Source organism: Pteropus alecto, unplaced genomic scaffold, assembly GCF_000325575.1.
Source record: "Pteropus alecto unplaced genomic scaffold, ASM32557v1 scaffold81, whole genome shotgun sequence".
Lineage (NCBI taxonomy): Eukaryota > Metazoa > Chordata > Mammalia > Chiroptera > Pteropodidae > Pteropus > Pteropus alecto.
In genome coordinates, this window is record NW_006433378.1 from 13343223 (window position 1) to 13367027 (window position 23805).

Here is a 23805-nt window from a genome sequence, read left to right on the forward strand (position 1 = left end):
CACCCCACACCCCCAGGCTGTTAAGATGCCATATGCTATGTGTATATTCTTGGATAGTTGTGAATCACTTTGGACTTCCCCTATGTCCCACTTACCGACTGACTGATGTGGTAACTTGGATGGGCTCAATAAAAATTCCATCTGACTTGTACAAGAAAAAACAGAGAAGCTTTTAATATGATATGAAAGAATATTTAAGGAGAGCTTAAAAGAGGAAGTTTTCATCAGAATAGTAGTGAAATTTGTGGCCCAAATTTGAGAGGGGGATGCTTTTTAAGCCTAACTTCGGCGTGGATATTTCTCATGTTTGTTCTCATGTATCTACTTCTGACTTTTTCCCCCTTAGTTGAAAAAGCCTTTTTGATGGAGAACATCACTTCCCATGTGCTCTATTTGTCTTTAAATAAACAAAGGTTAAATTCTCGTAGGGCTATATTAGATTTGCTTTCCATCAAGTTTGTTATTAAGGCAAATTTACCAAGATAGTGACTGCCTAATCTAGGCATTCATTTTAAATTTAATACACAAGTTCTGGAAAATGAAGGGCAGGAGTGGGTGGAAGGATTATGCTGGACATATAAAATTAAGCTGAGCTGAGACTGTCACTACCTAATCGTTAGGGCAGCAGTTCATTGGTTTTTAAACATGGCGTTTACACACCGCTATCAAAGATGCAACACATATCTTTTTTAACATGTCCAGGAGGATCTGGGAAAGCAACCTGCAACAAAATACACTAGTATTTCTGCAGTAAAATGTGAATATTCACACTAAGTGTGATACAGATGATAAGATCAAGTCAGCTTTTGCTTCTGAAAGTGCTCAGTTTAGGTTGAATTTTCAACCACCTGAGTTAACAAAAAGAGCTTTTTTGTTTTCAGAGTTGTGGATTTCAGAATTGGATAAGAGGTTGTAGACCTGAGATATCTTCACAGTCCAAATTTATCAGGAAGACACTGAGACACAGAGAATAAAGAAACACGTTCAGGATTTCATGACTGGTACCTGATGAAAGTATAATTCAAATCTCTGCCATGTAGATCCATTATGCCATCTCAGTGAAATGACTAACGAAGCAGGAGAAATTTTAGTTGGTTGAGGAAGGTGTCCTGCAGGAGGTGGCATTTGACCTTTATTCTGTTGGAATTTTATAATCGTGTTACTTACTCCATGCTTTTCCTCACCAAGTGTATTATAAAGGAAAGAGATTTGAATATGACCTTTGGATGCATTTGGCTGGAGCAGAGAGTGGGAAACAGAATGAGAAAGGGAGAAGGGGCTAGATCACAGACTCTAAGCGCACTAAATTAATGCTTGGAAATGCAGACACTATCCTGGAAATAACAGGAAAATGAATCAATGATGAAACAGTATAGTCAGAGTGGTAGAAGGTTAATGAGTTAACAATACACAGATAGCAAGAGAGGCAAGAATCTGTACATCTTCATATATGTAACTTCTATAACTAAAGCAACAGTTACTTGCAGTCTCATCAAACACTGTCCCCTGAAACATTGCACGAATTCATGTGAACTCTGGCTCTGTCTTTTAACAAATGAAACTTGTATTATACCCATGAATATTAAATTATGATATGACCCTGTCCTCATTACACTAGGGCACAATCTGTGGTACTATCATGGTATATACTTCTTGAAATTCGCAATTTTGGAACTAGTTTGAGAGAGATTTTTAATAGAATTCTAGCCAATGTTTGGTACAGTGGTCCACCCTTATCTGTGGGAGATATGTTCCAAGTCCTCCAGTGGATTTCTGAAACCACAGACAGTACCGAACCCTGCATATACTGTTTTTTTCCTATACATACATTCTATAATAAAGGGTTAATCTATAAATGAGGCACCATAAGAAATCAACAATAAATAATAATAAAATAGAATAATTATAACAATAGAATGTATTAAAAGTTTTGTAAATGTGGCATAATTAAGTAAAATAAGTGTTACTTGAACACAAACACTATAATAACACACAGTTGATCTGATAACTACCGGGCTACTATGTGACTAAAAGATGGATAAAGTATACAGGCATGCCTCGTTTTATTGCGTTTTATTTTATTCTGCTTTACAGATTTTGCCTCCCCCTCCCCCAACAACATTTGCTCACTTTGTGTCTCTATGTCACATTTTAGTAATTCTCACAATATTTCAAACTTTTTCATTATTATTTCTTTTGTTATGGTTGTCTGTGATTAATGGTCTTTGAGAAATCATTTGTGAAAAGAAGTTAATATACATGGCAGACTTTATTATTGTTTTATTTAAAAATTGCCATAGCCATCCCAACCTTCAGCAACCACCATGCTGATAAATCACCAGCCATAAATACTAACTCAGGCAAAACTCTCTACCAGAAAAAAGGTTACAACTTGTTGAAGGCTTAGATGATGGTTAGCATTTTTAGCAATAAAGTATTTTTAATTAAGGTATGTACATTTTTTAGACTTGATGCTATTTCACATTTAATATACTATGGTATAGTATAACATAACTTTGACATGCACTGAAAATCTGAAAAAATCATGTCACTCATTTGTGGCAATATTCGCTTTATTGCAGTGAATATGCAATATCTCTGTGTTATATCTGTATAGATGAACACGGTGGACAAAGAGATGATTACTGTCCTGGGTATGACTGAGTGTGCACTTTAAAATTTATAAATTGTTTATTTCCAGAATTTTCCATTTAATCTTTTTAGACTGCCATTGACCATGGGTAACTGAACTCGCAGAAAACAAAAAACACAGATAAAGGAGACTACTGAGTTTAGTTAATATTTTGGTTAATTTAAGGATTCATTGTTAAACATGTTAGAGATAAAATATTATGGAAAAATTTCTTGAGATAACTGGTTATCCCACAAGTTTCCAAGGTATAATCATATGACATGAATAAAACCAATTGGATTGATTTGAGACTCCTATCTAAAGATGTCACTCACTGAGTAAAAGTACAATGCACCGAGTGAACTAAAAATCTACTACCCTTATGGGGAAAGAAGGTATAAGGAGGTAATATAAATTAAATAGAAAATATCCTTTCTCATGTATTAATGTAAATGAAAATTGAGTATAGAAAAAACGTCAAGCAAAGCAAGGTGTCAGCATCTATAATGAAATATCAAAATTGTAGGAGTCAATAAAAACGTGTTAGTTGAGGGTTACAAGTCACTGCGGTTTTGTTATATCAATATATGAATATACTGATACAGTAGCACTCAAATAACACCAGCTAATTAAAGTTCTGTCAAGCTCACTAATATAAAGCCTAGTTCTTCATACTCAGCCATATAACTTAACTCTAAAGTGAAATTTAGGGCACAATCGAACGCTAAGAAATTCTACTCTTTAATTGAATATATTGAATAAAAATTTACACATTCTTTATATATGTATATGTGAGTATCTGTCTATAATGTGTATTTCTATATGTTTGTGTGTGTATATATATTTTTAAAGGAAAATACAATTATTTCTAATAAAAGGTTTCAATTTGATGTGAAAACTTCAGGAAGTTTAGCCAGTTAATCACCTATCTGTTTATAAGCTACTAATTTTAATTTGGGAGATTTTACCAGCAACCTTTTTTTGTGTGTGTGATATCATTTTCCTTAAACATTAAGCCTATTTATAGAAATTCATCTTACACAGTTTATAGTAATGCTTTATCAAGTTTTCTATCTATCTTTTAGTTATCTCTCACTTTCCTCACCAACTCCAAAGGATGTTGTTGAGTTTAAACGTTTAATTCTAAGAGTCATTCAGTATTTTAAAGATGCAGACAATGTGCTAATCACATTGGTTGACAGAACCTTGACAGATCTTGAACTGACAATGTGCTAATCACAAAGGTTGACAGAACCTTGACAGATCTTGAACTGACCCATCCCATCAGTCATGCTTATATGTAATTCATTAAAGGATTTTTTTTCTTAATCCCAAATTTATTTTCATGTTTTGACTTTTCATTATTGTTCTTTATTTTAATAATTGGGAAAAAAAAACAGACAAGAAATGCCCGGGCATAAAAATATAAACTTCATGATAAAAAAAAAATTGATATAGAGAAATAAGAAAAAACTACATGCAGAACATTTTTTCTTTGATACTTTTGTGTTTATTTCATGTCCCAGGCCCTACAAGAAGGTGGTTGGGAAGAGTAACAGATTTTTCTGTGCAAGTCTTAGAGGAATCATGTGTTTTGTGAAGTTAAGATGCTTAATTATGTTGAAATTTAAATACTAGCTAAGTATAATTCCCAGAGGAGCATATTTATGCATATCCTCTATTATTAACTTCTGTATACTATTAAATAAAAAAAAAGAAAAAAACAAACACATCTCTAGGCATCCCGGTATGAATTAAAATTATGAATGCCATACTATTGATAACCGTTCTACATGGTTACACTTTATTATGCATAATGATGCAAAATAAATTTGTTAAGAATCCTTTAATGATACACACCAGTCTTCTGAAAATGCTAAGATACATTTTGTACAATATTCATACACTATATCCACTATCACATGAAAAAAATGTTGTAAAATGTTCTATTTCAAATATAGTTTTTTATAACACATATATTTAGAAGTTCTCTGCAGAATGTTTTCAGCCTTTTTACATATGTTAAAACAGTAATGAAATTTTTATAATACGGAACATATTCCACTGTTATTAATAATAATAGTCTCTACTACAAATCTCATCACTGTGCGTTTGCTAAATAAGCTCAGTGATTACAATCGTGATACTATTATTGAAAATCCATCAATATGCCACCCATCGTGCCAGGAACAGGAGAAGCCAAGTGATAATAAAATAATTTCAGAATTCTCTGACCTCAAAGAGTTTATCATCTAACTAGGGAGATAGATTACAAACAAAAAGATGTTTACCAATTTAAAGATTCTCTCCTTATGATGCTTTAAATATTCTACTAGCCTCCTAGCTAATCATTTCGCTTTTATCTGTCAAAAAATCAGTTTTCATGATGTGTGTATGAGTAGAAATGTATACACGAACTTAAAAATATATATTATTTTTATTACTTTTAATAGAATCAATAGATGAAACTATATTAACCTAAAAGAAAGATGAAAACTCAATCAAATTCAATATTGAAGTTTAAAATTTCCATATATCATTTTTAGAGAAAACAGGCACCAGTATTCAGAGTCTATAATTGGGGTTGCTGATGTAAAGAATCACTATGGAGAGGAATCATTTCTAAATACAACCACCCATATTTCCAGTCAGAAAGTAATCACTATTTCTAAGCTACATTGGGCTGAATTTCCTGCTAACAAATGTGATAATACAGAACTCTATGAAAGTTAATGTTCCAATGAGAGCTCCAAAAATGATCTCCTCAAAAAATAATATTGGTGCATTAAAATAAAGAATTGCACATTAAATTCCAAGTTAAAACTCTCATAGCATTAATGCAAAAAATAGGCTATGAAGTATTCACTTTATTTTTTTCCCTTTTAAACACTTTTTGCAGTGTCAGAATATGTTTAGAAAAATTAATCTATACCAAGATCACACTGAGGCTCATTACTCAGAAAATTTCAGAGGTATTTCAAACAAATAAAACATAGAAATTTAGGAATAGTAATTAATTTTCCTTATTGATACAAAACAACCCTTTTTACTGCTATTCATTATTTCATAATTTTTTCGATTTGTGCTTTCATACCATAGTACTCAGTTTGATTATACCTTAACCATCATGTGGTAGTAACTTACTTCTTTGTCATAAATACCATTGTTTTCTTTTGTCTTATTTTCCTTCCTTTTTTTTTCTTTTTTTTTTGCTTTTGTTTCTACTTTAAAGACCTGTTAGAATTGATTAGAATTGTATATGAGCCAGACAGACACCAACTCTGAAAAACGAGAACCTTTCTACACTCCTCTCTACACTACCTCCAACCTGCATACACAAACTTCTCTACAGGTGGTTCTGGCTCTCAGATTATTCTCTGACTAAGAAGAAAAGCATAAAACAATAAAGGTCCAGTGCTAAAGACACCAGTTCTATTTATTTCACAAGTATGCATGAGAAGGGTAGGTAGAGAACAAGCTGTGATGATGTATGACCACCAGCATTGTGAGCTACTCAGTTAGGGCACAGTCTCTGCTGAAGGACCTACACTTGCTCTTCATGCACCAGCATGGCTGTGCTCAGTGACCAGTGCTCTTCTAACTGATCAATGCCCCATTTTGATTGGTTGACACCCAGCTGTATAAGTTGTTAAATCTTTTAAATATCACCTCCTCCTCTGCTGGGTGAACTTGGACAAACTAATCCTCTCTCAACTTCAACTGTGAAATAAAAACTTTAAACTGTATAGTCTCCCAAATCCCTTTCAGCCATTTACAGTCTACCATTTGGGCTTTAACTATACACATAATGAATAAGAATCAAGATGGAATGCGAATACCAACAGTAAATTTTCAAGAGCATCACATCTCGACCACTGGGTTAGAAGAAGATACAATATAAACTATTAAGTAAAAATTGAGACTAGATAGGGCAGGGTGTTATGGAGATGATTTTCTCAGTTAAACAATCTGGACCTTCATGGAGATGGGAACCAGCTGGTATTGTAAAACCAAGCCTGGAAAGTATAAAAAACTAACACTAAATATGCTCATTTTTTACAAGCTTGCCAAGCAACTCCAGCTTTCTTGAACAAAATTGCAAAACAAGAAATTTACAAAATGGTATGCCTACATTTTTATTTGCAGCTTATGAGTTTTGTTTTAGTAAAAAGGTGGAAATTGACTCCAACTGGCTTCATTCATGTGGTGGATATAAAAATGCTGCAATAACGTAAGCATACTAAACAAATATTAGTAAGTTATTACTTGTCATCATGAGTTATTCTTTGATTCATAAATACATGGGCTAAAGCATCTACTATATCTTAGGGTACACAAATAAACTACGTGTATTTAGATCTTTTTCCTAGGGCCCACTTCTGGGAAAATCTAGCCTAAATGAGTGTGTATGTTTGTGTGCATGCATGTGTGCATGATCATGTATGGGGGGCAGGGTGGGATGTGCAGTGTAGGGCATTCCAGGCAGCCAGAACACCGTATTTAAAAGCACTGATGTAGGAAACAGAAAGAAGAATTCTAGCAATACTGGATAGTTTGCAGAACGACTAGAGGACATAACATATGTAGGGAGTGGTAAGAGAACATCCTGTGGTGGATGTTAGAAGCAAGAAACGTAAACAACCTTCTATGGCCCACTAAAAAAGGGTTTTACTTGCTATAAGGAAGACAATTAAGAGCACATTGAGAGAGGGCTATTCCAATCAAAGTGGATTGCTTGGGTACAAATTCTATTGCTTAAAGTTTTGTGTATTCTTTTAAAATAATAGAGAAATTGGATGTGGTTCCATAGTGTAGCGGTTAGCACATCTGCTTTACATGCAGAAGGTACTGGGTTCGCACCACAGCCCATGGTCTACGGCCATACCATCCTGAACAAGCCTGATCCCGTCTGATCTAGAAAGCTAAGCAGGGTCGGGCCTGGTTTGTACTTGGATGGGAGACCACCTAGGAAGATCAGGTGCTATAGACATAAATAATAATAAGAAAATAAAAAAAGTAATAAAGAAGTCTAATTGTGCTAATGAGAAGATGAAAAAGGAGCCAAGATATGGATACAACAGTTATTAAAGTTGTTTAATGTCCATTTGTTTTATGTTGATCAACACATATTGGTTATTGAAAGGAAATGGGAAAGCTGAGTTCTTGCTCTTTCATTCTGTTAATGACCATAGGGTGACATGATTTCTATTGTCCTGTGTTAGAGTTAACCGATCTTTTCCCTGCTTGAGCTAGTCTGTTGCTGAATTTTATTAAATTTTTCAGTTCAGTTCTTACAGTCTTCAACTCTGTGATTTCTGTTTGACACGTTTATATATTTTCTATCTCTTTGTTGAAATTTTCACTTTGTTCATGCATTGCTCTCCTGACCTCAGCGAGGCTCTCTTTGCGGCTGTCATTTTGAACATCCTATTGGGTAAATTATTTATCTATGTTTCATTAAAGTTTGTCTCTGAATATTTGTCTTTTTTCTGTTGTTTGAAACATATTCTCTTGCTTATTCTCCTTGACTCTCTGTGTTAGTTTCTGTGCATGAGATAAAACAGCCAATTCTCTAAGTCTTGACAAAGTTTCTCACATAGATTAATCTTGTCAATCAGCCTGGCCTGAGCTCTTAGTTTTCGGTCAAAGTTTTGTGATTGTCAAAGCTGCCATCTTTGTTTTCAATGGCTTCCGGTAACTGAGGGTACGCCAAGGCATTTGAAATCTGTGTCCTAAAAGCATGGTAAATGCCCGTACACCTGTTCAAGATCCTGAAGGACTACTGATTGCCTGCTTCCCCGGTTTCCCAATGCAAGCAACTTGGAAGCCCAACCTTCAGCTACCAGCTGGGAGGGTCAGGGTGTTAGATATGCAGTCTAGTCCCCCTCAGGGAGAAACCAAGACTGCACATTTCCTCACTGACTCTGTGCTGAGCCAGGGGGAATAGTCACTGAAAATGTTTGGATGATCCTGAGGAACTTGATTGCTGAGCCCCATCAGCTCCCACAGCTAGGTGGCTTGGTGGCAGTCCCTCTGGTGGCAGCCGTAAAACTGAGAGTGCTGTATATGTGGGCAAGCTTATTGCAGGGAGAACCCGGATACCTGGTCTTACTGTTGGAGAATTTGAGGGTAGAAGGAAGAGAGTGTGCCCACCAGTTCCTTCGGGCTCCAAGGAGGATCCTAGTCAAGTCCCATTTGCAGGTTGATTAGAACTGGAGCCTCTGGCAGCAGCTGGGAAAATATGCAGTTAAATCCTTTCCAGTGAGAAACTGGTAGATAGGCCTTTTAGCCTGTGCTGTATGCAGTAAGCCCAGGTATGGAGCCATAGGGAGTGTATGAGCATCCATTTAAAACTGACTTCTTTGTTGCTATTGTTCTATGTGACTCTGAACGCAAGCCTCATTGCCGATGAGATATAGGTGACTTGGGGGTCCCATTTTTCAGGAGACAACTGTAAATGTTGGGACATTAAATGTGTGGACAAGCTCCTTCTAGAATCAAGCTGGAGATTTGGTTTAATTGTTGGGTCAAGCCAGAGGAAAGATGTGAGAAAGTACCCACAGGTTCTTTTGAGCTTCAGGGAGGATTCTAGTCAGCAGCCTAATTAGAAACTAAACCCTTGGGCAGCAGCTCATAAAGTATTCATCAACCCTTCCAGGGAAAAACTAGAAGATGATGGGCTGTCAGCCTGCTCCTCTACATTGAGACTGAGGAAATAGGTGTGGAGAATGCTCCTGCATCCATCTGTTTACCTACTGCTTCCTTGTTTGCTGTGGTTCTCTGAGACTCGTGAATGCAAACTCCAGTGGCTATCAGAGATAGGTGAAGTGGAGTCCTGTCACTTGGGTGCCAGACTTAAAAGTTGGGGTGCTATATGTGTGGACCAAACCCTTTACTCCTTAGGGAGAAGCTGGGAGTAGGGGATTTTCTCCCAAGTTGTAAGACACTGCACTGAGGGTGGGTGGTGCAGCCAGAATGTGCCTCAGTCTTTCCTCCCTGTTTCAATGGAGTATTTTCTCAATCACCCGATGTGTAGGAGTCACTCAAATCTAGTTTCTGGATTTCTGTCAGAGAAAATTACTCCATTTGTAGCTGTATAATCTGTCATCCATGGGAAGAGAGAAATTCAGGAGCTTCTAATTTTGCCATCTTGGTGACATCACTCTCCGTTTTCCTTTCCTTAAATGCATTTGGAAAAATGTGGAATATACTTCCTTTGTTTAAGTGGACTTTCCAGGAAATATGCAAAAAAAGGAGGACAATCCTAATCCTATTAAGATGCTTAATCCTGTTGATGCAGGACAAGGCAAATTTCCCTAAGTGGGGAGGAGATCAAGCCCTGCACTTAGAGAAGAGGGTTCTTTGGCAGAGAGTGTAGAAAGAATTCAACATGCACACCAAAGTTAGAGTCAAAAGGAAAGTTTATTAGAAAAGGAGTAACACTCCACAGACAGAGCGTGGTCTCCTCTCAGAGGCCGAGAGTGAGAGAGACAGAGTAAAGACACTGAGACCAGAACCTGAGTGCTCAGGGAATTCAGTTTATATGTCATTCTTTAGTTACCATTTCCTTTGATATGGACAAACAGTGAGGGAAGGGAAGAGTATATAGTGTAAAAAGACAATAGTATGTAGACTGAAAGGGCTGCTGGCAGTTCCCAGCCTTTAATCCCTAAGCTCCCCATGGTTTTAGCCATGGAGAATGACACTTGCTTCCCCTTTCCCTTTCACAGGTGTGGGGAATGGGTTTTTAGCAATCCCAGCAGAAATCTTCTTTTGTTCTGCAGGTGTCCTCCTGGCCTGGCTGCAGGGCTGATCAGCATACTGCAGTCTCTGAATGAAGCTCCATTAACAGTTGTAATTCTCTTGCCTCCTCCCTACATTACTATTGTCAACCTCCTCCCCCACTCCGCCACCCCCGTCATTGCAATCTTACAGTTTTTAGTATAATCATTGTTCATAACTCTCTACTGCTTCTTGAGATAGGTTTATGTCAAATACATATCCATCTGGTTTGCCATGGCCATGAGTCTGCCACCATCCTGTACATTTCCACATTTCCCTGCTTCCCCACTAAACTGTAATGTGCATAAAGTTCAGTAACCGTTTTTTGATGTTGTTTTTTACTGTCGTGCACACTCTGTCAATGTAAAGACATTGTGAGCATGGTTTTCCTCAAGAAACAAGAAAGAACAACTCACAGCTCATGTCAGCTACACCACCCCGTTTGTAAACAATTGTATTTTTCAAATTACATCAAAGAATATTGAAGATCTTTGGTTTAAAATGTCTGGTCCAAATTCAGATATCTACTTAATTCTGAAAAATTACTGGAACAGAGCAGATACTTAATCTTTCTTGAATAATTCCATTATATCATTAAGATATTCTTAGCCTGAGAGTTTTTTTTTCCTAAATGAAGCAGTAAGCAAAAATCTTAGTGTACCATATAAAATGTATTAATTCTAACATGGCCCTTTGAGTCTATTTTAAATATTATATTCGTTTATAAGTTGGTTACTGAGCCAATGAAAGAATAAGAAATGATCTTCCAGGCATCCAGATGTTGAAGCAAGAATAAAACTCAACAGTCTTGGTTAAAATATAAAATACAGTGACATCAAAATACAGTAATTTCAAAATTCAATTTGAGAAACAATTGTTTTAAATATTTTGAATCAGATTAGCCTGAGGAGTGATGTTGAATCCAAAGCCCCAAATCAGGATGTAGCAGATATATTATTACTTAGAATTTTTTTCTCCCTCTCTATTGCATCCTTAAATCTCAGAGTCTAACATTTCTGGTGGGAGAATGCATTAAATTCTCAGAGCAGCAAATGCTCTGAGAGAAGAAAGAGAGAAGAAAGAGAGCCTACTCTCAACGCAACACTCATAGACTCAGTACTCTGCATGCCTATCCTTCAGGCACATTTTATTCTCAAATCCCCTGTTCGTAAAGACTTGATTCTAAAAGAATTGGTACTCCACTTCTCCAATTCACTTCCCCCTCTTTTCTTAATTATCTACCCACAAAAATTTGATTACACAACTAAATATACCTTCAAAGTAAGCATGTGTGCGTTTGCACACACGCACACACACACACGCACACACAGGTAAAACAACATTTGGAGTAGTTATGTTTGTCTCTCAGGTTGTAAAAGTGAAATGAAAATTTCTATTGATTTGATATTCTTTGTCCGAGTTTTCTCAAAGAGTTTAGTATATCATTCAATTTTGTGGACCCATTATTATTTATGTGATTGGAATCATTCTAATCATTAGAGATACAGAGTAACCATGCCCAAAGGTGGAATTCCAATATCATATTCTGTAAATTTACATCAGGGAACTCATACTATTAAAATAATCTATTTTCTTTTTATTTTTTATTTTCAGAAAGATATTGATTTTAAAACTGTGAATATTATCTTCCACCTACCGGTAACATTGTACTACTGTATGAAACACAAAACATGTCTCTTTCTGAAAAATGACACCTGTTCAAATATTTTAAATGTACTGTTATTTCTTATGTCAACATTTTCTTTTCAAGCTGATTTCCAATATTCAGTGAACTATTCACATGACATGCTTTCATACAGTTAAAAAAAATGAGTGATCCCTTATAACATGTTTACTTTTTATTGCCTCCTACTATTTTTCCTCTCTTTATAGTACTTATAACCATGCAAATCAGTTTGTTTTTCTTACCACTTATTCATTGTCTCCTTTAATAAATTGAAATAAGTTTCCTGCAACATGAAACTTTTTTCATTATCTAAGCCCTAGGATATACAGCAATTATTGACACATAGTAGGTATTCAACAAATCCATGTTATATAAATGAATGAATGAATGAATGAATGAATGAATTTATCTTTTAGCTCTAAATGATATTAGGGAACAAGCACTTCATATAAATCCTTTATTTGATATGATACCGAACAACAAGAAAATAAGTGAATTGTTTTAAATCATATAGATAGTTTGTAGCCAAGTTTGTACTAAAATGCAGGTCAGTTAACTTATTCTAGCGCTTGTTATTATTACACAGCTTTCCCCTAATCACTGGAGTCTGCATAATCTCAGTTAAAATGTGATATTTCTAATTAAATATGGTTTTCATATATTATTCAATTCAGCATGGAATTATAATAGATTATACAATTAAAATATTTTTAAAGTAGTCTAAAATTGTGTAAAATTTTTAAGCAATTTATGTCCTTGTTGCTTTATACCTGTGACTAGCAAATAATTCGCTATTTTTAACATCAATTGGAATTTGTGCTTTTTCATACTTCATTTATCCCTATGAGGATCATAGCCGTTGGTTTCAACCCATGATTCTAAATTATTGAGATAATTGTAAATCTTAATGCTGATATCTTTGATATTAAGTAGCAATTTCAGATTTGATTAAAATGCATCTGTTTAAGGATGCAAAAAATATGTCTAAAAGTTTGAATACATGTATGTCTAAGTATCTATGTACATTGTGTATCTATGTACATTGTGTATGTGTGTGTATAACGGTACAAAGTTACAAACTTTCTAGTCTTCATAAAATTTTCCTCTGCTTTGATGAAAGCCACGGTATAGTAATTTAAGGTAGTTATTTAGCACATAATACTTTACCTGATCAAATTATGTTTGAAGGTAACGTACATGACTTTGTTTTATACATAATGCTATCACAGGCCCTTATGGTTCTTTTCAATCTTGTATTAGATTTTAAAATGGAGCAAAAAGAGGAATCAATTATTATCACAATGTTAGAGCACTGAAATTACATAATATCTAGGAATATTTTTATAAATCTAATGACATTTAAGAGAAAACATAAATTTCATTTAAATGTCTGTGAGGTTGAGGGAAAATAGTTCATACATGAATGTGACTGAATCCAGGTATTTTCCAGTTAAAGTAAGCCATTTTCTTTTCCTTATTTATAGTTTAATATTTGAAAAAGCATTTTAACTGAGACAAATTTGTATATTTGTTTCAGTTAAAAATACAGAAGAACAACATTGTTTTTGATTACGACCTTTCTATTTTTAGCAACGATGGACAGGAAAAACAGAGCAAAATAGAGCATCAAATTCTAATTCTTTTAAAGAAAACTATACATTTGTCTAATAAATCTATGGAAAACATTTTTAAAAATGAGTTACCATGGAACTTGTGATAGGATGACATGTAATAATACATAGTAGAAGTCCTACTTGTTAAAAATCTTAGTTTAAATTCTGGACGTATTTTATTACTTCATGACCTACTAAAATTAAATGGTCAATCCGTTGCTTTGCTCTTGGAAGATGGTCCATTCACATTGTTCAACAGCAGCATCTACTGGCTACAAAGCCCACCACTAATTTTGTGTAGATTAAATTTCTACGGCTTTGTATGTCCTAAGTGTCTCTTCATAGTGAGGCTTTCAATTGGAGGGTTAGATAACATGGGGAGAGAGAATAGAAAATGAAAAGGCCTTCGGTGCAGATTTTTTTTAATAGTTCCCACTTTAATTTCACACCTAAAAAAAAAAAAAAAGTGATCATTGCATTTGAGGTTTCTACAGTCTCATTGTTTGTGTCATCCACAGCAACCAGCATGTGGATGGTTGTACATTAGAGAGTCGTGACTGTCCTGTCAAAGGTAGCAACTTTGTTTATAGATATGAAACATGTATGCACACAAAAGGAATAACAGGTTCTATAAAAGTGATTAAAGAGAAAAACACTCTATATCTTATATATTAGTATTTAAAGGATTCATTTTACAACTTAAAGGTTGTTACTACAGGAAGAGTACAAGATTTGGAGAGATGCTCTCACTCTCTTTTTATTATTATTATTATTTTCAAAATAATAACTTAGAATTCCAAAGATAAACTCTAAATATTATTTTAAAATGTAAATGATGCTTTGTATTTCTCAGTGTTAAGTAAAAGCTGTACAACCCTCTGATTTGGATTCCTTGCAACATGCTCTAGTATAGACAATTGCTTTTTTAATGGGAATATTCACCTTGCTACATTTGAATCTTTTGCCTCAATAACATTTTCTATAATGAACTTACATTTCTTTTAGAGAATCCAAACTGAGCTTGAAGAATTACTTTAGCCTTAAGAATTTTTATTTAAGAAAAATAAATTTAAGTATTCAGTATTCTAAAAAGAGCTCCTTCCCACCACACATATAAGATTTTCCTTTTATAGATCTATCAAATTATCATCTGGTTCATTACTTCTGATAGATTGAAGAAAGAGTTGTAGCAGTAGATTTACTGTTTTTAAATACTAGAAATGTATATTACTGGAGAAATTATTTGATTTCACAAGAGATCACTGGTTTGTTTTTTTATGTATTTTTATTTAGCAAATTCTTACATAGTATGTGTTTGGGGCCTGGAAATGCCCTATGTGATTAAAACATTAATTAATTTTATTAACAAACCTGGAAGGCTTGGGGGTGATTTGAATTAATTTTGCTCAGGAAATATTCATTCTCTCCTTCACTCATTGTAGGTAAGAATATTACCCCACCCATCTGAAGCTGAGCTTGGTCTTGAGACTATCTTTTGCCTCTTTGCTTACAAATATATAAGTATATCTGATGAGACCAGAGGTTTTCAATATGTTTGCATGGTTTGCCTTGTCTCCTGTCCTCTTAAGATTTATTACACACTGTCCCTTTAGCCTAGTTTCCAGAATGAACACTTTAGGAGAAGACCTGAACCCAGTCTCCAACTTCAGAGCCTAGCTAAGCAGAATATGCCAGACAATCCCATCCTAGTTCAACTGAACCAGAAATTACCAAAAAGAGTTACCATCCTTACAAGGATAATTGACTCTGTTTTTTTATAAATGAGTGGGGTGTTGCATTACAATAGAAACAGGAGGAGTATGTTTGGACCTCAGCTGATTCTTTGGGTCACTTCTTGGCACAGTTATGTTGAATAATAATCATGAGTAACCATAGTTTGACAAGAGCATGGTAACCAGGGTCCCTGTCCCTTAAGAGTGAAGGTCTGGGTCATCCCATGAGGTGAGCAACTTAGATCTGGCTAAATGGTAGAGGAAGAACATGATGAGTATTTGTAGCCTCAGTATCAATCACAGCTATGGCTACTATAAATTGTTCCACTACTTTTCCTTTTGTTAATGTCTTTTTTTCTTCTAAAATTATATCTTACCATCATTGTGAAGAAGCATTGTCAACACAGAGAGAATTTATTGTGACCTGAGTGGTTTAAGGGATAAACTATACGGACAATGTCAGTACCCTTCTATTAATGCAGTGCATTTATTACCATTGATAAACTAATAATGACATATTCTTAAGTAAAGTCTGTAGTTCACATTATACATTTTATCCTATAGGTTTGGACAAATGTATATTCTTTAGGTTGCATATTCTATGAGTTGCGACAAATGTATAACTACATATATCCATCATTACAGTATCATACAGAATAGTTTCACTGCCATGAAAATCCCCTCTGTTCCACCTATTCACCCCTTCCTTTTACCCTTTACCCCCAATCCTTTGGCAACCACTGATCATTATACTGTCATTATAGTTTTGCTTTTTTCAGAATGTCACAGAGTTGAATCTCTATCCCCCTTCTTTTTAATTGCTAAAGTTGCTATCACATTGAGCTCAGTGACTTGAAGGTGCTACAGTTTATTTTGAGCCATATAGTTAGCTCCTTAGGTTGAGTCGTTAAAGTCTTGGTTTGAGCCATCGTTAAAAATAACAATTGGTAAGAGAACCTTTTTTTTTTACCTCTAGCAAATAAGTTATTCACAACTTTTCAACTGTTCCTATTTACCTTCAAGAGATATTGCAACTAAAGTCAAATATCAGAGCAGCTTGCCCTGAGAACAAAAATTGAAAAAAAAAATTAAGTAGCCGTAAATCTACTCAAAATTATAGATGGGAAAATTATAATTTAAAGAGGGCATAGGTATAAGAACCACTGCACATAAGCAAATCAAGTCTTTAGATTTGCTTTCAAATTTATCTTTTTCATAAATATGTAAGTTAAATATTATGATCAACCATAATGTTTCTCCTAAAAGGCATGCTCCATTAATCTTTTCTGGTGATGTTCTCCAATATACCTTGTAACCACTGTCAGGGAGGTAGAAATTTTCCCCTTGAGTTCTTATGGCTTGACTAATAATAAACTTGACACAAGGCCAGATTGATAGGAGAAAAGAAAATTGACACAAGGACAGATTGATGGGAGATCTTAAATGATGCTCAGAGAAAGGATGAACCAGTCTAGCTTGTTATACATTTTAGATAAAGAAAAGATAAATTTGTGATGAACTGACAGAACAAATAAACTTAGCTGGGTTTATATGGTCATTAGTAGGGAACCTAAAAAGAAAGAAGGCTTGAGTAGTAAATAGTAAAAAATAATAAGGTTTGTTTATACAGGCTTCTTGTCTCTGGGGTCCTTAACTGTAGTAATAAGGGTGTCTCTCTCAGCCCCCTTACAGCAAGGAGGGTATTTTTCACAAGAGAGAATTATTTTTTGCATTCAAGGAGACAAAGGAGGGTCCATGTACCTTTCTTGCACCAACTGCTTATCAAGTAACTTTAATTTAAAGTAATCAATATGCCACCATAAGATATTTTGGAGCAGCCACCCCTGGGCCTCAACATCACTCACTTGAGTTGGCCACAGTCATTTTGCTACATGTGAGGCATTTTAAATTTTTAAAGGGTTATATATTGTGTTACTTTAAAACATGATTACTATTTTTATTATTACTTTATCTTTGCATTTGAAAAAATATAAAAAACAAATTCCATACATCTGTCTAGCTTCTTTTCTGTTAGTATTATAACCACAAGCAAAATAAACAGATGTTTATGTCACAAAAATATTTTGAAAATATGCTAGGACAAGAAAAGGGACAATGAACACAACGTGCATTTAGCATCATTTTCTCTAACCTACTGAAGGTAATTATCCAAAGACCGAACCGTTTATGCTATTTCTACATTCTTAAGGCAGTTGTGGATTGATTACTTACCATATTGAAAAATTGCTTTGCTTTTGTCACACCAAAGTCTCACAAAGAACCAGTTTTGCATCAATGACTGACTTCTGTGATACTTTCAGCTAATATGAAATAATACGTTATTTGAAATTCTGTTACTCTAACCATTTTCATGTTATTCTCTCAAGAAAATCTATATACTGAATTAGATATTACCTAATATCTGAAATTGGTTGAATTTAAAATAATCCCAATCACAATTTTCTAAAAAAAAACGTTGTAGTAGAAATAGCCACAAATATGAACAATTTTTATGTACTCTAATCTCATTAGGGAATTATTTATGGTCTATCTCATCTAGATTGCTTTTGGAGAATAATTGTATTTTAGCATGCAAGCTCTAAAGTCTAATGTTAGCAAGGTCTAAGATACTGATAGAAGAAATATTGTGAAGTAGAATTGCTGAGTCATATGATAGATCTTTTTGAAGTTTGGAGGAATCTGTATACTTTTTTTTCATAGCAGCTGCATCAATTTTCAGTCCCATCAATGGTGCACAAGAGTTCCCTTTTCTCCACATCCTTGCCAACACGTAATTTGTTAATTTTTTGTATTAGCCTTTGTGACTGGTGTGAGATGATAGCGCCTTGTGGTTTTTATGATTAGTGATGCTGGCCTTCTTTTCATAGTCTGTTGGCTATATCTATGTCTTTTGGAGAAATGTCTTTTCATGTCCCTTGCCCAGTTTTTGATCAGATTATTTTTTGTTGTTGTTGTTATTGAGTTGTATGAGTTTCTTATATATTTTGGATATCACCTCATATAAAATACATCATTTCAGAATCTATTTTCTCATTCAATAAATTGTCTTTTTGTTTTGTTGATGATTTCCTTCCCCATGCAGAAGCTTTTGGGTATTTATTAGAAGAAAATAAAAACACTAATTTGAAAAGATACATTCACCCTTATGTTCACTCAGCATTATTTACAATAGCCAAGATATGAAAGCAACATAAAGGTCCATTGATAGATAAATGAATAAAAAAGATGTGATATATATATATATATGAATATTACTCAGCAGTAAAAATAATGAAGCCTGTCACTCGTGACAAGATGGACGGACCTAGAGGGTATTATGTTAAGTGAAATAAGACAGACAAAGACAAATACCATATGGTTTCACTTATATGTAGAATATAAAAAAAAACAAAAACAAGAAACAAAAAACAAATGAACAAACAAAACAAAATCAAATAGACTTGTAGAAACAGAGATCAAAGTGATGGTTACCAGAAGGGAGGGTGTGGAGAGAGGGTTAAACAAGCTGAAGTGGAATATAGTCAATAATATGTGATAAGTTTGCATGGTGAGAGATGATTAAAGGTAAAATTAGTGGGGTGATCACATTATGTGGTATGAAAATGTTACATCACTATACTGTACACCCGAAACTAATATAACTAATATAATATTGTATACCAACTAAAAATAAGAACAAAACAAAACAAAGTAAAACAACAAAAATATTGTAAATTAATTATATGAATAAAAATGTAAAGTATGAAGATTAGTCAATTTAAATAGAATATATATTTCAATTTTTAAGTGAAATTCAAGACTATCATCTGCAATATGTTTACACAATGTACCAACAAGCAATCTGTGGAAAAATACTTTTTTTTTTAATGTTTATCACTAATTTTCTGAAAACTATTTCTTTTCGGATAATAAATTTGCCTATAAGATTATATTATTAAATACACAATATTTTCTTATAGTAAATTCTTGGAAGTAAAATTATGGGCCAAAATTTGAATATGTATTTAAATATATGATACCCACAGTGAAAACTCTCTCCATAAAGTACATAACATGTGGCGCCCTTCCTACAGTTCTAAAATACTTCCCAATTCTTCCACAAACATACTGAATTTCAGCATTATTATCCTTAGAGTCTTTGCCATTTTAAGAAGTAAACACACATTTTAAATTAATTTTAATCATATTTTATTAGTATTGGTGTCAGTATATTTCTATGTGATTATATCTATATATTTATCTATATATGATTCTATGTATCTATGTACCTATCTATCTATCTATCATCTATCATCTATCTCCTCATTGCAAATTGCATGATTATTGCCCCTTTCCATTTATAATTTGGTATATTTTTTTACTATTAATTTAAATTAATTTCTTTATTAATGATTAAAACTTCATATGTCATACATGCTGTCTATGTTTTCTCAATTTTTATTTACTTTTGAATTTTGCTTATTTATTAGTGTTTAATGCACATAAGTTAAAATGTCTGTATGGTCCAATCAGTCAATCTTTTTCTTTATGGTTTCTGTGTTTGGTGGTAAAGAGTGGTGTTGAAGAAGAGCTTTTATTTTCAATAAATTTTTATTGAGCACTTGTCCTAGCTTAGGGGCAGAGAGAGTCAATTAAGTGCTTGTCCTGCACGAAATTTCAATCCAGTTGTAGAGAGAGAAAAATAAATATACATTCACACTACATTAAGAAATGTTTTATGAACGGCAATATACAAATAAATGCAAATTGATACAGTGCAAATTGAGAACATATGTGCTAAGAATAAAGGAATGGGTAATTGACTGGAACTTTTCAAGGGAGGGAAATTGAAGATAATAAAATGCATAAGGCTTTCAAAATTTTCATATCTTTTTTAGTGTTCTTCTATGCATCTATGAATTATTCCACTTTGCATATATTGGAATAAGATGGACATTACTGAATAAACTTTACATACTTTCTTATAGGAAATGAGGAATTGATATGCTATAAATACTTAAGTATAAATGCTATTTTCAGCATCTTTTTTATTAAAAATTGAGAGTGAGAGTTGGATATGGACAGGAAAGAAAAATTAATTATTTCTCTTACTAGGCATGAGTACACTTTATACCTCCTAATCCACCCTTCCCTTCCATCTGCCACACACTACTTTAGAAGCTTAGTTTCAGAGGTCAAGGTATAATAAGAAAAATTATGAATGTGGAGAAAGTATTCTGAAGTAATTGAGGGAATAAAAGCCACAAATTAAGAAAACACAACTTATTTTTACATCCAAAAGTATACATAATCATCATGTTATCATTATTTATATCTGATGCTCATTTCGAGTGAGAAAAATAACTTCAATTTTTGTAACTATGTTAGTGAAATGTTTTCAATACAATCTAATTGTAATTTGATTTTATTCTAATGTCTTACGATGATTTCCTGGGAGTTGTCTTTGCTCTCTCTCCCTCCAGTGGTCCCTAGCCCTCATTACTGATGTCAAATGAAACAGAAAGGGGTAGTGATAATATGACAGCTACTTAATTTAGTTCCTATGTTTGCTGTGTACTTTACTTTCTAATTTCCTATACTTGGGTTCTGAATGATCCACTTTAATACCATAGTATTTATTCTTTTTTGGAGTATCTGTCATGAGTACTTAAATTCCATAATACTCAGGTGAGTAGGACAAACCAACCTAGGGTTAAAAAAAATCAGGATAGTGCATTCACTCTACATCCTTAAACCTGAGAAATTAAAATTATGTTCTTCCTCCTTAGAGGATAATCAAATTACTTGACAAAAAAATGTTCAATAAGCATATCGCTTCAAGATTAAAAAAAAAATTCTCCTAAATCTATAGAACTGTCTTTCTTTTAGAAAAAAAAAAAAAAAGGAAATTTTTCCCTTTCAAAATATAAAAACTACAGTTTTTAGATATCTTCCCCAAACACAGAATGTGAAATAAAGTGTGAAAAAGATGTCTGCTTTTCTTTCTAACCCATACTAAGTTGTTTTGGTTCCCAGCAATAATTTCTTATTTCTAAGATGTGTATCTATTATATCATAGGTTAGGGTTTTTGAAAATTCTATGAAAGCTTCTTATGTCTCTCCATATAATTCTTCTTCATATGATATTTATGCTTTTATGGCCTCCATTGGATAGGATTACAGTAAAAGGGAAATATGAAACAGCCAAAATCTTTTATAATCAGGTAAGGTAATAACTGACCTTTAAGAAACACCATATCATAAAACATGTCTCATTTCTAGTGGGTTCAATTACAATTGTGTCTCATTTTAGAATGTAAAAAAATACACATGCATGTGTGTGTGGTTTTGCAAAATTATTTTTTCCACTCTATATTGTATATAAAATTCTAATGAAAATCAATTTTAATTTGACTGCATGTATGTTAAGATACTGTTCTTTTATTCATTTTGATTTAGGGTATTTCTTCTGAAAAATGTTTTCATTTCGATATTGTCAAAAAGATCAGATATATTATGGAGCATAATATTCTACTGCATCATGATGGGATAAAAATGAAGGAAGAGCAAAACATAATCTTGACTGAATATTTCATGGGTTTACTACTCATACGAATAAACATCAGAATACCTCAATTTTCAAGTAGTCCACTAAAACTGTCTTAAAAATATAACAAGGGTAACAATTTTTTATTCTTAAAATTATTCTGTGCTGTCTTGCGTGTTGTACCTGTAAAATGTGTTTCTAAATGGGGTAAAGAAGATCAGAAACTCCAAATAATTGTTTTGCAAATAAATTTTCTCCTTAAGAGCTTTAGAAGCATTGGAAAGAGGAAGGGACATCATAGCCTATAGGAGTAATAAAACCATCAGGTCATAAATTTGTTGAAAAACTGCTAAGTTATTATCACTTCCAACATTTCTGTTTTGTCATAATTAATATATGCCTTTCCCTCATAACTATAAACATTGCTTTCATCTTGAATTTAGTTCAGTTTCTTGTAAGATAGTATGAAATAATGCAAACTTCTTATCATTCGTCGAGACAGAAGACTGACTTTCCAAGTAACAAATATAACTAGATTTTATGAAATTATTTCCATATTTTGAAATTAGTGTTAATGTAGGATTATTTTTGTATAAAGTTATAGAATTAATTGTGCTGGAATTATTATATATTAGAGTATACAATCAGAGCCCTTAGAAAAATTTAAACATTCTTATGCTGGATTCTGTGATTAAACCCTATTTCCCTTTTTGGTTTATTTCCGGTAACTGCACTCTTGAAATCAAAGTTCCATTTAAATTGAACTCCCTTCAGCTCCAGGAAGAAACTCTATAACTGTCCCACCTTTTCCCCCTCAAACACTCCTTTAACTGCCTTCAACTATTTAGTTGCTACTTAACTGACCAGTCTGGTATTTCAGGATCAGTTTCTAGATCCTCCAAATCCAGGTCAGTTGCCATTCCCATTGCACCCTCTGGTGGTCATTTCCATGTCCACCTTCGTTGATTAATGTAAGCCAATTCTGGTAATTCTATACTCTTCAAACTAGTGGCAGTTTCAGGGGGGGAAAAAAAAGCATGTGATCCAATTCTAGGCTATAGAACCAGAGGCAAATTCCATTGGAAGCTGTTTAATATGTTTCCTATTCACGAAATAGAGCCACAGTAAAACAGTGCCTTCTATTTTTAAAATGTATTATTATCGTTGCTGCTGTCGTTGTTGTCATTTATTACATAATTCCTGGGAATGCTCTTACTATGTTTTTAACAGCTTGAGGTTAAAATCAACAAAAGATGGAAGAACAAAGACATAAGAAGAAATTAACTTTTTGTTCACATTGCAGAACCAATGAATCAGCCACATTTGAGGTCCATTCTAGCAGTCATTTAGCATTCTTCTTGTTCATCCAGCATCTGACTTGCCTTATATATTTGCAGAATTTTCCATTTTTCAAAGAAGAACCTGAAACTACCAGTCTGAAAATGCCTTATATTCTTTTGCCTAGCTTTCCTTGTGTTGGAAGGTATTTTCCCAGGGATTTCTTCAATTCCTGCATACATGGAGTTCCTTGATCAAAAACATTTACAGCTAATTTTTGCACATGGAGAAATCCCAGAATATTTGTCATGCTTTTTTTTCTTTTTTTTGTGGAAGAATTGGTTTGTTTTTCAAAGTAATAAATGTAAAGATGACTTCTCCTTCACCCCCAGAGATATTTGCTTAGATTCCAGTAAATATAATGCTCCTATTGGGGAGGATAGACAGGTCATGAGCATCCCTACATAAGATTAATGTTTTCTAACTTTGAGCTTTCTCTCTTATGATGCACCCATTGTATGTGAAGATAATTT

General features: G+C 33.6%; 1 pseudogene; it reads left to right on the forward strand.

The window, feature by feature from the left end:
• The first annotated feature begins 7503 nt into the window (after positions 1-7503).
• Positions 7504-7622, forward strand: LOC112476932 (annotated as a pseudogene).
• The last annotated feature ends 16183 nt before the right edge of the window (positions 7623-23805 follow it).